Below are 15,000 nucleotides of genomic sequence, written 5' to 3'. Positions count from 1 at the left end.
ACATTTCCTGTGCCTTGAACGAAATTACCTTGAACGAAATTACTTTTAACTTAATTTGTAACTAGAAGAATTAGTGCAGTAAACGGTGAAACTATTTGCACTACATATTATTCTATTCTGGATTCTGATTTAATGGTTTAATTACATTTTAATAATCAAAAAGCATGTCTGATCAGTTTAATTCATACAACTTTAACAATTTAATAATTTATTACAGTTTTTGTAATTATAAGGCCTTATGAAATGTAGCCTTAAAAATGTGAAATGTATTTACTTAGCAAATTCAAATATGCACATTTAAATATCACTTTTTTACGTATTTAAATTAGGTATAAAGTCACATGATGAACTGCATGGTAAATTTATATATGCAAATTTAAATATCAATTAATTACATATGTAAATTAGGTATAAATTCACATGATGAACTGCATAGTAAATGTATATATGCAAATTGAAATATCAATTTATTACACATTTAAATTAGGTATAAAGTCACATGATGAACTGCATGGTAAATTTATATATGCAAATTTAAATATCAATTTATTACATATGTAAATTAGGTATAAAGTCACTTGATGAACTGCATAGTAAATTTATATATGCAAATTTAAATATCAATGTATTACATATTTTAGTCACATGATGATTTGCAGTGTAGTACATTTAAATATGCAAATGTAACATGAGAGTCATGGTGGACGGCAAGACTTTTCAGTTTCATTGAGTCATTTCCTCACATAACATCATCATATGATTTCAGAAGACTTGGAATATAGGAGATATCATGTTTCCTAATGATATCTCCTAATGGTAGCGTGTACAGAGTGAACAGCAGCGGTCCTAGTACTGAGCCTTGTGGTACGCCATACTGAACTTGTGATTGATAAGACATCTCTTCATTTACTGCTACAAACTGATAACGGTCAGATAAGTATGATTTAAACCATGCATGTGCAATTCCACTAATGCCAACATAATGTTCGAGTGTATTTAAAAGAATGTTGTGGTCAATAGTGTCCACAGGGTTTTATAGTTTTCCCTCAGGGAGACTACAATGCACTCCCTGATGCGATACTGTAGTAGACGGTTGCATAGTTATAATTTTGTCCCTGATATTATCAATCTTATAAGTGAAGAAGTTCATAAAGTCATACTGCTGTGTTTCTTGGAAACTTCTGGGCTTGAAGATTTCTTTTTCGTTAGTTTAGCCACTGTTTCAAATAAATACCTAGGATTATGTTTCTTCTAATAGGGTTGAAAAATAAGCAGATCTAGCAGCTTTTAAAGCCTCTCTGTAAGCAATCGAGCTCTCCTTCCATGAAACGCGAAATACCTCTAGTTTTGTTTTCTTCCAGTTCCGCTCCATTTTTCTGGCTGCTCTCCTAAAGGTTGTGTAGGTCAGAATTGTCTAAAGAACTTTTTTTCAAATTGGCTTAAACTGTCTTTATATACCACAACAAATTTAAAATGTAAGTACTTTGAAAAAGAGAGTATAAAAATTGAGTGACTATAGTGTATTTAATCTTCAAAAAACACAGCTCATTAATTCCTACCGGGACGAAACAAGTGATTGGCTTGCGCGACTGTCACTCTCCGTCGCCATGACTACCGCCGCTATTACTGGCTCCGCCCACGTGCGCGCAGTCGCGCACCCGTTTTTAGGTGGGAGTGAATGGAGTTAATGAGCTGTGTTTATTGAAGATTAAATACACTAGAGTCACTCAGTTTTTTATACTCTCTATTTCAGAGTACTTGCATTTTAATTATGTATTGGTATATAAAGACAGTTTAAACAAATTTGAATAAAAGTTTTTTTAGACAATTCTGACCTACCCTACCTTTAAGGGTCGTTGTGCCACGGCGTCGGACTATGTTTTTTAATCTTCTTTAAGCGCAGCGGAGCAACTGTGTCTAAAGGGCTGGAAAAGAGAGAGTTAAAAGTTTCTGTTAAAATATCAAGTTCTTCTAAGCTATCCGGGATGCTGAGATGATGAAACTGATTGGGAAGATTATTGATAAAGCAATCTTTAGTGGCAGAAGTGATCGGTCTCAGATATTTGTGACCGTGTAACCAGGGCCGTGGTAAATGATGATAGAATGGTCAGTTTTGTTGAGCTGTCCTACGGAGGCCCTGAAGGGACATGTTGATGGGCTGTAGTGTATGATGATGGGGTTTTATGGTCTCATGTGTTCTCGATTAGTTCCAGCACACCCGTCCCATCATACCAGCCTCAAATCCCCCGGGAAATATGCAACTGTCCATATGCCACCCATCCTGCATGGCTAATGCAAGACGCGTAGGATTTATCACGTACACACTGCATTCCTAAATCCACAGAAGACACCACTTCATATCGCAGGTTTGATGTCAGACGAAGGTGTTCTTCCAACAACAACAACTGTTTATGATCATTGTGTTCATGCTGGAGTTATTAATAGAGCAAACTTCACTCGGGAATAAAAGATGCTGCATACCGATGCGTTCGCGTAATAATAACCCATTTATGGCCGAGGACACTTTTAGCACTGTATAGCCATGAAGATCTGACACGGATTACAGTGTCTAGATGTGAACGTTTATAAGAGAGTGTTACATTGTCAATATACAGAGTCATATGGTTTAACACGAGATAATGTTGAATATTGATAGGCTAAGTAAATAGGGTTGTAACGGTATGAGATTTTCACGGTATGATAATCGTCTCAGAAAATATCACAGTTTCACGGTATACGGTATTAAACCATCATCGGTATTAAATCATTATTATTATAATCATCATCAGCTACAATGACTCTTAAATGAATGAAACCAGATAGGGTTTTTTGGTTGAACATATGGTTTATTAAACAGAACCATAGATATATACAGATATATAGCCAATGCGACATCTAGTGTATATATCTACTGTATGACACAGAACAAGGTTTATAGTATATAACATTTTTTTGCGCTGTATATTAATCGACACGCTCATATAGTGATTTGATTTATTGCACAGCTATATTTTAGATGTATTCATCCATCTATCAAATCGCACATTTTACGTGACATCTGCGTTATTTTGTAAATTCCCTCAGCAACACGGAAATAATACGGCCTTGAGTTATAAATGGAGCTTTATCTGCAGGGAGGGATGGTGTTCGCCAATATTGGAGAACATGTTCGACGCATTCCCTCCTTTAACAGCCATTCTTCGTCAACATTTCTGGACACAACTGGATATGCATCTTCAAGGAAAACCCTGCGTTGCGCGTTCGTTTTTCGGATACCCAAAGTATTCCCACACTGCAGATTTTAACTTTTTTGTCAGCGGGGGTAGAGATGAGCATATCCAGCCGCTGTCTCAGACATCGTCTCCGCTGCAAATGTGAAGTCTAAGCTGTCAAGTGGAAAGAAGTTGCGCGCATGTGAGATCTGGTTTAATTTTTTTTCCAAAACCGGTAATAAGCAAAAATTCACGATATGATAATCGTACATGTCAATATCGTGATAAACTGCCATACCGGTATACCGTTACAACCCTATAAATGATGACAGAATTTTCTTATGTGCCATATGTTCATATCATAAATCATAATGTCTTCTTCTCCTCCTAATATCAGGGTGTTAGTGATGATGATATCATAAGTGTTTATGATTGTCAGTAACCGGCTCTCGAAGGCTCTGCTTTCTCTCGTGTGGCTGTGATCCTGCTAGATTGTGTGATGCTGATTCTGTGGTTAAAACACTCGAGCGATCGCACAATTCCCCATCAAACGTGACCTTCTGCTCCGACACACAGCGCTTTAGCATCCAGCGCATCTCACGGTGAATCTGAGGATAATGTTCGTCTGGCTGGAGTGCAGCTCTTCATCAGATAAGAGTGAATCCTCCACTTCACCTGTCCGCTGTAATCCTGCATCAGTCTCACTGGCCTGATAATGATGTAATAATCATCATAATAATCATAAACACCTGCAGAAACTCATACGCTCATCTTCTCAGATGCTGCTTTACCACAATTTTATGACTTAAAGGTTGGGTAGGTCAGAATTGTCTAAAAAAACTTTTATTCAAATTTGTTTAAACTGTCTTTATATACCAATACATAATTAAAATGCAAGTACTCTGAAATAGAGAGTATAAAAAACTGAGTGACTCTAGTGTATTTAATCTTCAATAAACACAGCTCATTAATTCCAGTCACTCCCACCTAAAAACGGGTGCGCGACTGCGCGCACGTGGGCGGAGCCAGTAATAGCGGCGGTAGTCATGGCGACGGAGAGTGACAGTCGCACAAGCCAATCACTTGTTTCGACACGGTAGGAATTAATGAGCTGTGTTTTTTGAAGATTAAATACACTAGAGTCACTCAATTTTTATACTCTCTTTTTCAAAGTACTTACATTTTAATTATGTATTGATATATAAAGACAGTTTAAGCCTATTTGAAAAAAAGTTCTTTAGACAGTTCTGACCTACCCAACCTTTAATAGTATAAAATTATAACACACTTTATTGTCATTGAGGGAACATCATGATCTTACTGTGTACTACTTTTTTTTTTTTTTACTAGTGTATGTGAAACATTATGCATTATGAATGAATGAATGAATGATACATAGCGCTTTCATATGTACTACTGTACACCCAAAGCGCTTTACAATCATATCAGGGAATGCATTAATTATGCATAAACATTCTGCTAAACATCTCCAGCAAGATGTCACACAACTGTGTCATGACTTTATCATGGAGCATATTTAATATCACGAGTGACATCCAGTTATCAAATCACAAATAGTAGTTATATTGCATTTGTAATGTAGTTGTATATTTGATTTAGTAAAATAATTTTCTCTATCGGTTGAGAGTGGAAAAGATATTAAATGCTTAAATATTATATTTTAGTTTATATATTACCTTTATAATAAAATGTGTAAGAGTTTATTAATAATTTTGCAAATGTTTATATAATAATAATAATGAATAATAAAATATGCAAGAATAGTTTGTTAAAAATAATTTACAATAAAAGATATAATAATAGTTTATATATTAAATATTTATAAAGTTTATATTAGATAAAATAATAGTTTGTAATATATATATATATATAATTTTTTTTGTTTAGTATTACAGTTTATATGTTAAAAATAATTTATAATAAAAAATATAAAAATAAAAAGTTAAAATTAAAAATATAATAGTTATATAAATTATAGTAAAATTAAATGTATTAAATAGCTTATATATATATATATTATTTACAATTTTCCGAATACCCAGTGATTTTCAGACAAAAGGTGCTTCATCTCATTATTTTTCTGTTTGATCAGGAATGTGTGTGTGTGTGTGTGTGTGTGTATCTTGTGTGCCACTGACCGTAATGATGACCATGTGACGAAGAACCTGCCGTGAATGAGAGCGTTCTGTGACGGACGCGGTTACGGATCAGGTGCTGCTAATTTAACCAGCCTGTGCTCCGAGAAACAGGTCACAGGGGTCGTGTGTGTGTGTGTGTGTTTGTGTGTGTGTGTGTGTTGTGAGCGTGTGAGTGAGTGAGTGGGTGTGAGAGTGTGTGTGTGTGTGTGTGTGTGTGTGTGTGTGTGTGTGTGTGTGTGTGTGTGTGTGTGTGTGTGTGTGTGTGTGTGTGTGTGTGTGTGTGTGTGTGTGTGTGTGTGTGTGTGTGTGTGTGTTGTGAGCGTGTGAGTGAGTGAGTGGGTGTGAGAGTGTGTGTGTGTGAGAGAGTGTGTGTGTGTGTGTGTGTGTGTGTTGTGAGCGTGTGAGTGAGTGGGTGTGAGAGTGTGTGTGTGTGTGTGTGTTGTGAGCGTGTGAGTGAGTGGGTGTGAGAGTGTGTGTGTGTGTTGTGAGCGTGTGAGTGAGTGAGTGGGTGTGAGAGTGTGTGTGTGTGTGTGTGTGTGTGTGTGAGAGAGTGTGTGTGTGTGTGTGTGTTGTGAGCGTGTGAGTGAGTGGGTGTGAGAGTGTGTGTGTGTGTTGTGAGCGTGTGAGTGAGTGGGTGAGTGAGTGGGTGTGAGAGTGTGTGTGTGTGTGTGTTGTGAGCGTGTGAGTGAGTGAGTGAGTGAGTGGGTGAGTGAGTGGTGTGAGAGTGTGTGTGTGTGTGAGTGAGTGAGTGAGTGAGTGAGTGAGTGACTGAGTGAGTGAGTGACTGTGTGTGTGTGTGTGTGTGTGTGGCTTGGTTTATTATACATTGTGGGAACCGAATGTCCCCACAAGGATAGTAAAACCTGAGATCACCTCCATTGTGGGGACCAGCCAGCGGTCCCCATGAGGGGAATGGGTTAATAAACATACTAAATTATATATTTTTGAAAATGTAAAAATGCAGAATGTCTCCTGTGATGGGTAGGTTTAGGGATAGGGGCAGTGTGTGTGTGTGTGTGTGTGTGTGATGGGTAGGTTTAGGGATAGGGGCAGTGTAAGGGGATAGAATATACAGTTTGTACAGTATAAAAACCATTACGCCTATGGAATGTCCTCACAAGGATAGAAATGAAAAACTGTGTGTGTGTGTGTGTGTGTGAGTGAGTGAGTGAGTGAGTGTGTGTGTGTGAGTGAGTGAGTGAGTGAGTGAGTGGGTGTGAGAGTGTGTTTGTGAGTGAGTGTAAGAGTGTGTTAGAGAGAGAGAGAGAGAGGTTGTGAGAGAGTGTTTGTGTGTGTGTGTGTGTGAGAGTGTTTTTGAGAGTGTGTGTGTGTGTGAAAGTGAGTGAGTGAGTGAGTGAGTGAGTGTGTGTGTGTGTGTGTGTGTGTGTGTGTGTGTGTGTGTGTGTGTGTGTGTGTGTGTGTGTGTGTGTGTGTGTGTGTGAGAGAGAGAGAGGTTGTGAGAGTGTGTTTGTGAGTGTAAGAGTGTGTGTGTGTTTATGTGAGTGTGAAAGAGAGGATGTGAGAGTGTGTGTGTGTGTGTGTGTGATGAACATAAAGGACTCATATTAGGGTGAAGTGTCCCGTAATGAAAAGTTACAGTTGTCAAAACAGTGAGTAACAGAGCGACACGAACGCTTCACAGAGAGAGTCATCCCTCGCGCTCTCACTCGTCTGTGGGCACAAGTATTCAGCTTTACAGGAAGTGAATGGAGTGATATTTCAGAGATGGATTGCGTTTCCAGCATTTATTGACTGCAGTGAGGTTATGATACATTAGCAGAAGAAAACACAGGCTCTGGATGAGGAGATCGATCAGAGTCCGTCTGACTCACGGTGGATAAACAGTGTGTTTTTCTGTTATCTGCAGTTTTCCACGGAGAACGTGATTCTCATGTTTCTAGCAGCAGATAAAACATTTGATTTAAAGTCAACGTGAAACAGGAACACATTTTGCTTCTGTAATATTTCTTGATAAAACAGCATATTCAAAAATTGTTTGAGGTCTGTGAGACTTTTAATGATTTTAAATGTCTATTCTGCTCACCAAGATGCATTTATTTGATCAGAAAAATACAATAAAAATAGTTAAACATTAGAATTTAAATAATTTAAATGTGAATATCTAGTAAAGTGTAATTTATTCCTGTGATCAAAGCTGAATTTATCATCATTACTCCAGTCTTCAGTGTCACATGATCCTCCAGAAATCAGTGTAATATGATGATCTGATGCTCAAGAAACATTTATGATTATTATCAGTGTTGAAAACAGTTTCATATATTTGTGGAAACCCTGAACCCTTTATTTTTCAGGATTCTTTGATCAAATTAAAGTTTTAAAGAACAGTGTTTATTTGAAATAGAATCTTTTGTAACATTATAAATGTCGTTACGGTCACTTTTGATCAGTTTAATGCGTCCTTCATGAATAAAAGTATTCATTTCTTTCCGTTTGATGGCAAACTTTAGACCGGTGGTGTATGTGTGTGTCCGCTGAGGTCTCGTCCTCCGTCACGCTGTGATCTGATAAGGTTTAGAGACGTAATGTTGGTAATTGAGTTGTTAGTTTGTTGGCTTGCTGGTTCATCCCTACTGACCCGCACGAACTCATTCAGTGTTTTTGATGAGGATTGTGAGGGAACATCCACTGAAACATTGCAAAAGTGGAAGACAAACGTCAGAGAAGGAGTCATGTGACGTCAGATATCATTGCACTGATCCACTGTGATTTGAATCCAGATGTGAAGCACTAGCTTTCATGCGTTATTTCACCAGCCGCTGGTTCAGTGATGAGAAAGTAACGCATGGACGCATTAAATGGATTTTTAAAAAAATAACCAGATTAAATAACTACGACACAGCTTTTATATACGTATATAGTCTGTTTCTTGCCATTTCATATATATTTAAATTATTGTTATTGTTATATTTTTTGTTTTTTTATTATTTGTGTTTCTCTCTCTCATTTTATAATTGTATTGTGTGATTTATTTTCAGATAAATGTACTTCAAATGATTACGTGTTTTTTTTTTTCCATAAGGATAAATTATGATATTTTGTAAAGAGTAAACAGTAGCCGTTTCAAAGCTAGATGTGTAAAAGGGGAAGGCAAATATAAGTTAGCTTCTTCCTTCTCCTTTTTTTTCTCTTTATTTTTTCTTTTCTTTTGAACATGCTGAGATTTTGCTCTTATTTTTTTTTGTTAAAATATGTTCTGTTACTAATGATCATGTTCTAAAGAGGAAAAAGAAAAGAAAAGAAAAATTAAATTTATTAATTCATTTATTCATATATATATATATATGTACACTCTAAAAAATGCTGGGTTGTTTCAACCCAATTTTGGGTCAAATATGGACAAACCCAAACGTTGGGTTAAAAATGTAATTAAAAAATATTACCAAACGGCCTGGTTTGTCCATATTTGACCCAAAATTGGGTTGAAACAACCCAGCATTTTTTAGTGTGTATAAAATTTGCATTTCATACGTTAATTTCTTATTCAAACTAAATCCTGTTATCCAGCCATCTCCTCCATTCTTTCATCCTTTTCAACAAAAATGAAAGATCAATACAGTACAAAGAACATCAAAAAATGTAGGATGCTGGAAAATAACAATGTCTTTTTGTTATCCACATGCTTTTTTCAAGCACGCCGTTTTTTTGTTGCGTAGTGACGATCATGTTCAAGTAAGCCAGATATGAGCAGATTCTGCATATTTCACTGTATTTAATATCATGATGACTCACGAGTATTTGTGTTAAAGGGATAGTTCACTTTAAAATTAAAATTCTGTCATCATATACTCACCCTCAAATTGTTTCAAACCTGTATTCATTTCTTTCTTCTGCTGAACACAAAGGAAGATATTTTGAAGAATTTCGGTAACCAAATAGTTAACTGGTCCCATTGACTGCCATAGTAGGAAAAAAAAATACTATGGAAGTCAATGGGACCTGGTAACTGTTTGGTTACTGACATTCTTCAAAATATCTTTCTTTGTGTTCAGCAGAAGAAATAAATTCACACAGGTTTGAAACAACTTGAGGGTGAGTAAATGATGAATTTTAATTTTAAAGTGAACTATCCCTTTAAATCTGTGCAGATTTGTCTTACACAAACTTCCACAAAGTGAGTAAACATAATAAGTAACACACCAAATCGGCTAGTGGTTTGACAGCGTTGCCCACCACAGTTGATTTTTACCTGCATTTGGCGGGTGTTCATTTCAAACCCTGATTGTAACATTTGTAATGTTACAGAATATTTATATTTCAAATAAATGCTCTTCTTTTTGAGGACTAATGAGAGTGTTTTTGACATCATAAGTAGAATCATTCACCCATTCAGAGTCACGTGATCCTTCTGAAATGAGTCTCTCTTTTTCTGGCAGGTGAAGGGTGAAAGGTCAGATGATCAGACTGTGACGCTCTGAGCTGCTCGACGCGTCCGCAGACACACACACACAGGTGAGAGTTTCTCCAGCTCGTATCCGACTCTCGTGGGCCGTAAATCTGCTGTGCCGACTGTGATGAATAGGTCACCGTGTCTTTGTCACAGAAATATCCGCCTGTCTGAGAAACCGAGAGATGCTTTGTTCCCTGTGACCCCTTTATATAATAAAATACATACAGTACATGAAAAAATACACATAGAAATATGCATATATTTATACTTATATTTATACACAATAGAATAATAATGTATTCTAAAAATTATAAAGATAGAATGGAAAATAAAATGTGTACACAGTAAAATAATATGATTTTCAAAAACAAAATATGATATAAAAAGAAATATATAAATGTGTGTGTATATATATATATATATATGTTGTGCAGATCATTACATAATTTCTTTATGGCAACGTAAACACATTCTTCCAAAGCAAAGACAGTTATTAAATTAATTAAACTAATTAAAGAATTATCAAAAATGTCCATCTTCTTTAAACACCACCTTTCCACTATTTTAATGAAAACATTTCATTCTTCATTCTCCAAAATTATTCCACAACACTTGAGGTGTAAAGTTTGAACTGTTGCAATGCTATTTATTAGATCTGATTACATTTCAATTTGGCGCAAATCATTTTATAAATGATTTCTCTTTGTCAGTGTAGTGTCCCGTCACTACACCGGGGCGTTAGGACCCACAGAGACCACAGGGTGAGCGCCCCCTGCTGGCCTCACTAACACCTCTGCCAGCAGAGACCTGGTTTTCCCAGGAGTCTCCCATCCAAGTACTAACCAGACTCAGCCCTGCTCAGCTTCAGTGGGCAACCTTGGGCTACAGGGTGATATGGCTGCTGGCTAATGCTGGCAAAAGCAATGGAAGTTAAAAGGCATTTTGAGAGGCAGTGTTGTTTCCAAGGTAGTGTCAGTCTGAGAGACAGTGTCATTGTGAGAAGCATTGTCAGTCTTATGAGAGTGTCGGTCTAAGAGGCATATTCTCACAGTCAGTGTCAGTCTGAGTTGCAGTCTCAAAGGCAGTGAGAGTCTCAGATGCTGTGGCAGTCTCAGTTCTAGTGGAAGTCTCAGAGGCAGTGTCAGTCTCAATTTTACTGGCACTCTCAGAGGCAGTGTCAGTCTGAGTGGCATTTACAGTGTCAGATGCAAAGGCAGTGGCAGTCTCAGTTGCAGTGGCAGTCTCAGAGGCAGTGGCAGTCTCAGTTGCAGTGGCAGTCTCAGAGGCAGTGGCAGTCTCAGTTGCAGTGGCAGTCTCAGTTGCAGTGGCAGTCTCAGTTGCAGTGGCAGTCTCAGTTGCAGTGGCAGTCTCAGTTGCAGTGGCAGTCTCAGAGGCAGTGGCAGTCTCAGTTGCAGTGGCAGTCTCAGAGGCAGTGGCAGTCTCAGTTGCAGTGGCAGTCTCAGTTGCAGTGGCAGTCTCAGAGGCAGTGGCAGTCTCAGTTGCAGTGGCAGTCTCAGAGGCAGTGGCAGTCTCAGTTGCAGTGGCAGTCTCAGTTGCAGTGGCAGTCTCAGTTGCAGTGGCAGTCTCAGTTGCAGTGGCAGTCTCAGAGGCAGTGGCAGTCTCAGTTGCAGTGGCAGTCTCAGAGGCAGTGGCAGTCTCAGTTGCAGTGGCAGTCTCAGAGGCAGTGGCAGTCTCAGTTGCAGTGGCAGTCTCAGAGGCAGTGGCAGTCTCAGTTGCAGTGGCAGTCTCAGTTGTAGTGGCAGTCTCAGTTGCAGTGGCAGTCTCAGAGGCAGTGGCAGTCTCAGAGGCAGTGGGAGTCTCAGAGGCAGTGGGAGTCTCAGAGGCAGTGGGAGTCTCAGAGGTAGTGGGAGTCTCAGAGGCAGTGGCAGTCTCAGTTGCAGTGGCAGTCTCAGATGCAGTGTATTTAGGGCTGGGTATCGTTCAAAATCTTTCGATCCGGTGCCAATTTCGATACCTCAGTTTCGATACCGGTTCCTAACGATACTTTTTTCGATACCAATTTTATGAAATCCATTTTAACAAGATTACATAACATATTACCTCAGAAAAACTTTTATTTTTTATTTATTTGGTTTTTTTTTTAGTTTGACTCATGCTCCTTAGCCAGTGCACAAAGGAACAAACAAATGTTTTATAAAGCCCTCATGCTCACCAAAGCTGAATTTTTAAATAAAAAAATACAGTAAAACTTTAGTAATATTGTGAAATAGTATTACAATTTAAAATCTTATTTGAATATATTTCAAAAATCATTACTTCAGTGTCAATGACCCGTCAGAAATATGAAAACTGTTTGCTGCTTAATATTTTGGAAACTATGATACCTTTTTTCATGATTCTTTGATGAATAAAAAATTCAAAAGAAAAGCATTTATTTAAAAACTAAATATTTTGTAACATTACACATGTTTTAATGTCACCTTTGATAACTTTAACGCATCCTTACTGAAAAACAAATCTGACTAACCAACACATTTTTGAACGGCAGTGTACATTCAGTAAGTTATTATTTATTGCAATATACACTGTCAGAGTAATCAACAAGATATCTCTTCATTTACCAGTCGAAGACGGAGCAACTTTCTGCTCTTATGTTTACTCCGTGCGCTGTCAAGGTCTTCATCATATTTGTCGTGGTACCGGTCTTTGCAGCAATTATTTTTCCGCAAATATGAATATGTGCGCGGAGAGTTTGTGTGTGTGTGCGTGAGCAACTTTATGTGTGTCGCGTTTATATGTGTGCATTTCATATGTATTTGTTTGAGCTGACGATGACGAGTTAACTCCTTAGGTATCGAAATCTGGAACCGAACAACATGTCATTTTTCGATACTCAATAGTATCGAGGCAATTCGGTCGGTACCTAAAAAGTATCGAGACTCGGTACCCAGCCCTAAGTGTATAGTATATAGTATAATAGTATAACTTTTTATAATAATATCAGTGACATATTATTATTATTATTAATTATTATATTACAGTTATAACTGTATTTTGTAAACACAGTTGCATCGTGTATGCAGATTTAACTATGTAACATTAGCCTTGATCTGTTTGTTTGAGTGTAACTGCTGACACCATGTATTGATTTAGTTTGGTAGCAGTGACAGAACCGACACACTTGACCTTTGACTTGTCAGTGTGTTTTACTGTGTGTTGTGTGAATGTCCTCTGGCCTTCCTCACACACAATCACAGCCGGTTAGCAGACGTGTCGTATGAGAGACATCAAAACGCTTGTGAGAAGATCAGTTTTTGTTGTTCTGATCCTAAAGCCCGGCTTGTTTCGCTGCTCTTTGTTTGTTCTTCTTTGTACACTTTCTTCTGGGTTTCTTTGATATTTGCGTGTGTTCTGGCGTGGGCCGGATGGTTTGTGGGATTTTAATTGGCGAGTGGAGTCAGGTGGCGCCACCGGTTGCTCAGAGCCTCGTTAGCGCAGCGCTGTGTAATCGCTTTGTCTCTACAGTGTGAATATGAACACTGGTGCATGAACTCTTGACCTCGTCCTTTCATCTATAATCACCCAAACCCTGAGCCAGACCTTCACCACCGCGCATCTGTCGCCAGCACATTATTATAGCAATCATTTTATAACAAATTAATAAAAAAAAAGAATGATAATTATATATATATATATATAGAGTATAAGAGACTTCTTTCAAAAACATTAAAAATAGTAATCATACTGTGTGTATATATACACACAGTACCAGCCAGAAATTTGGGAACATTACTATTTTTAATGTTTTTGAAAGAAGTCTCTTATGCTCAATAAGCTGCATTTGTTAGATATAAAATACAGAAACAAACAATAATATTGTGAAATCAAATTACAAATTATTAATGGTTTTCTATTTTAATATTTAATATAAATTATTTCTTGATTTTTTTAATATTATAAATATTATTTATTTATGTGACACAAAGCTGAATTTTCAGCATCATTACTCCAGTCTTCAGTGTCACATGATCCTCCAGAAATCAGTATAATATGATTATTTATTATTACCCTGATGAACAGAATAGAATTGAACAGAATAGAATTGAACGGAGTACAATAGAGTAGAGTACAGTATATCACTGTAAGAGTGACACAGAGATTCTGTACATCTGACACACACACACACACACACACACACACACACACACACACACACACACACACACACACACACACACACACAGAGTCTAATGTAATCAGGCAGGTGTGGGGGTCAGTGAGGGTTTATGGGTCGGGGTCGTGACCCCTGGTGTCGGTTCGGCTTTGTTGGACTGTCTTAATTAGAGCCTTTGGGTTCCATTGTGCTCAGACACTTACCAAAAATCCTTTCATTAAACGCTCCTGTGAGTTTGGCAGGTTGGCCGCGTGTTTTCGCACATTAATAATGGGAAGTAAATGCTAAAGGAATGCTGTGGCTTCAGTTCATGCTAAGATCCATGCACAACATCTGTAGATGACCACAGAACGGCCTTTTGACTAAAATCATATTTACAGTAATGCACATACAGTACAATGGATGTCTGCACCAGGTTTAAGTTAACAAAACCATACAACAAAACGTTATTATTAGAATATAATGAATATCATTATAAATGCATTTGCTTTGTGTTGATAAAGTCTTGGAATGTTGGTGTTGGTGGTAACTGTGGTATAAGTGTAATAATAACTGTGGTATAAGTGTAATAATAACTGTGGTATATAATAATAACTGTGGTATATAATAATAACTGTGGTATAAGTGTAATAATAACTGTGGTATAAGTGTAATAATAACTGTGGTATAAGTGTAATAATAACTGTGGTATAAGTGTAATAATAACTGTGGTATAAGTGTAATAATAACTGTGGTATAAGTGTAATAATAACTGTGGTATAAGTGTAATAATAACTGTGGTATAAGTGTAATAATAACTGTGGTATAAGTGTAATAATAACTGTGGTATATAATAATAACTGTGGTATAAGTGTAATAATAACTGTGGTATATAATAATAACTGTGGTATAAGTGTAATAATAACTGTGGTATATAATAACTGTGGTATAAGTGTAATAATAACTGTGGTATATAATAACTGTGGTATAAGTGTAATAATAACTGTGGTATATAATAACTGTGGTATAAGTGTAATAATAACTGTGGTATATAATAATAACTGTGGTATAAGTGTAATAATAACTGTGGTATATAATAACTGTGGT

The 15,000-nt window shown here is 37.1% G+C and overlaps 1 protein-coding gene across 4 annotated transcripts in view; it reads left to right on the top strand.

Moving 5' to 3' along the window:
• The window catches only part of bmpr1bb (bone morphogenetic protein receptor, type IBb), a 124,781-nt gene that overhangs the window by 55,122 nt on the left and 54,659 nt on the right, over positions 1–15,000 (top strand). For 3 of the 4 annotated variants that reach the window (XM_079599376.1, XM_079599377.1, XM_079599378.1), the window contains one exon: positions 9,766–9,841. The exons of the other annotated variant lie outside the window; for it this stretch is intronic. The gene's annotated coding sequence lies outside the window, so the exon portion shown is untranslated. The remainder of the gene's footprint in view (positions 1–9,765; positions 9,842–15,000) is intronic. 4 annotated transcript variants of the gene reach the window in all.

The sequence above is a fragment of the Phoxinus phoxinus genome (assembly GCF_949152265.1).
Source record: "Phoxinus phoxinus genome assembly, chromosome: 23".
In the NCBI taxonomy this organism is placed as follows: domain Eukaryota; kingdom Metazoa; phylum Chordata; class Actinopteri; order Cypriniformes; family Leuciscidae; genus Phoxinus; species Phoxinus phoxinus.
The sequence above is the reverse complement of the archived record's forward strand: the minus strand, read 5'-3'. Positions and strand labels throughout refer to the sequence as shown.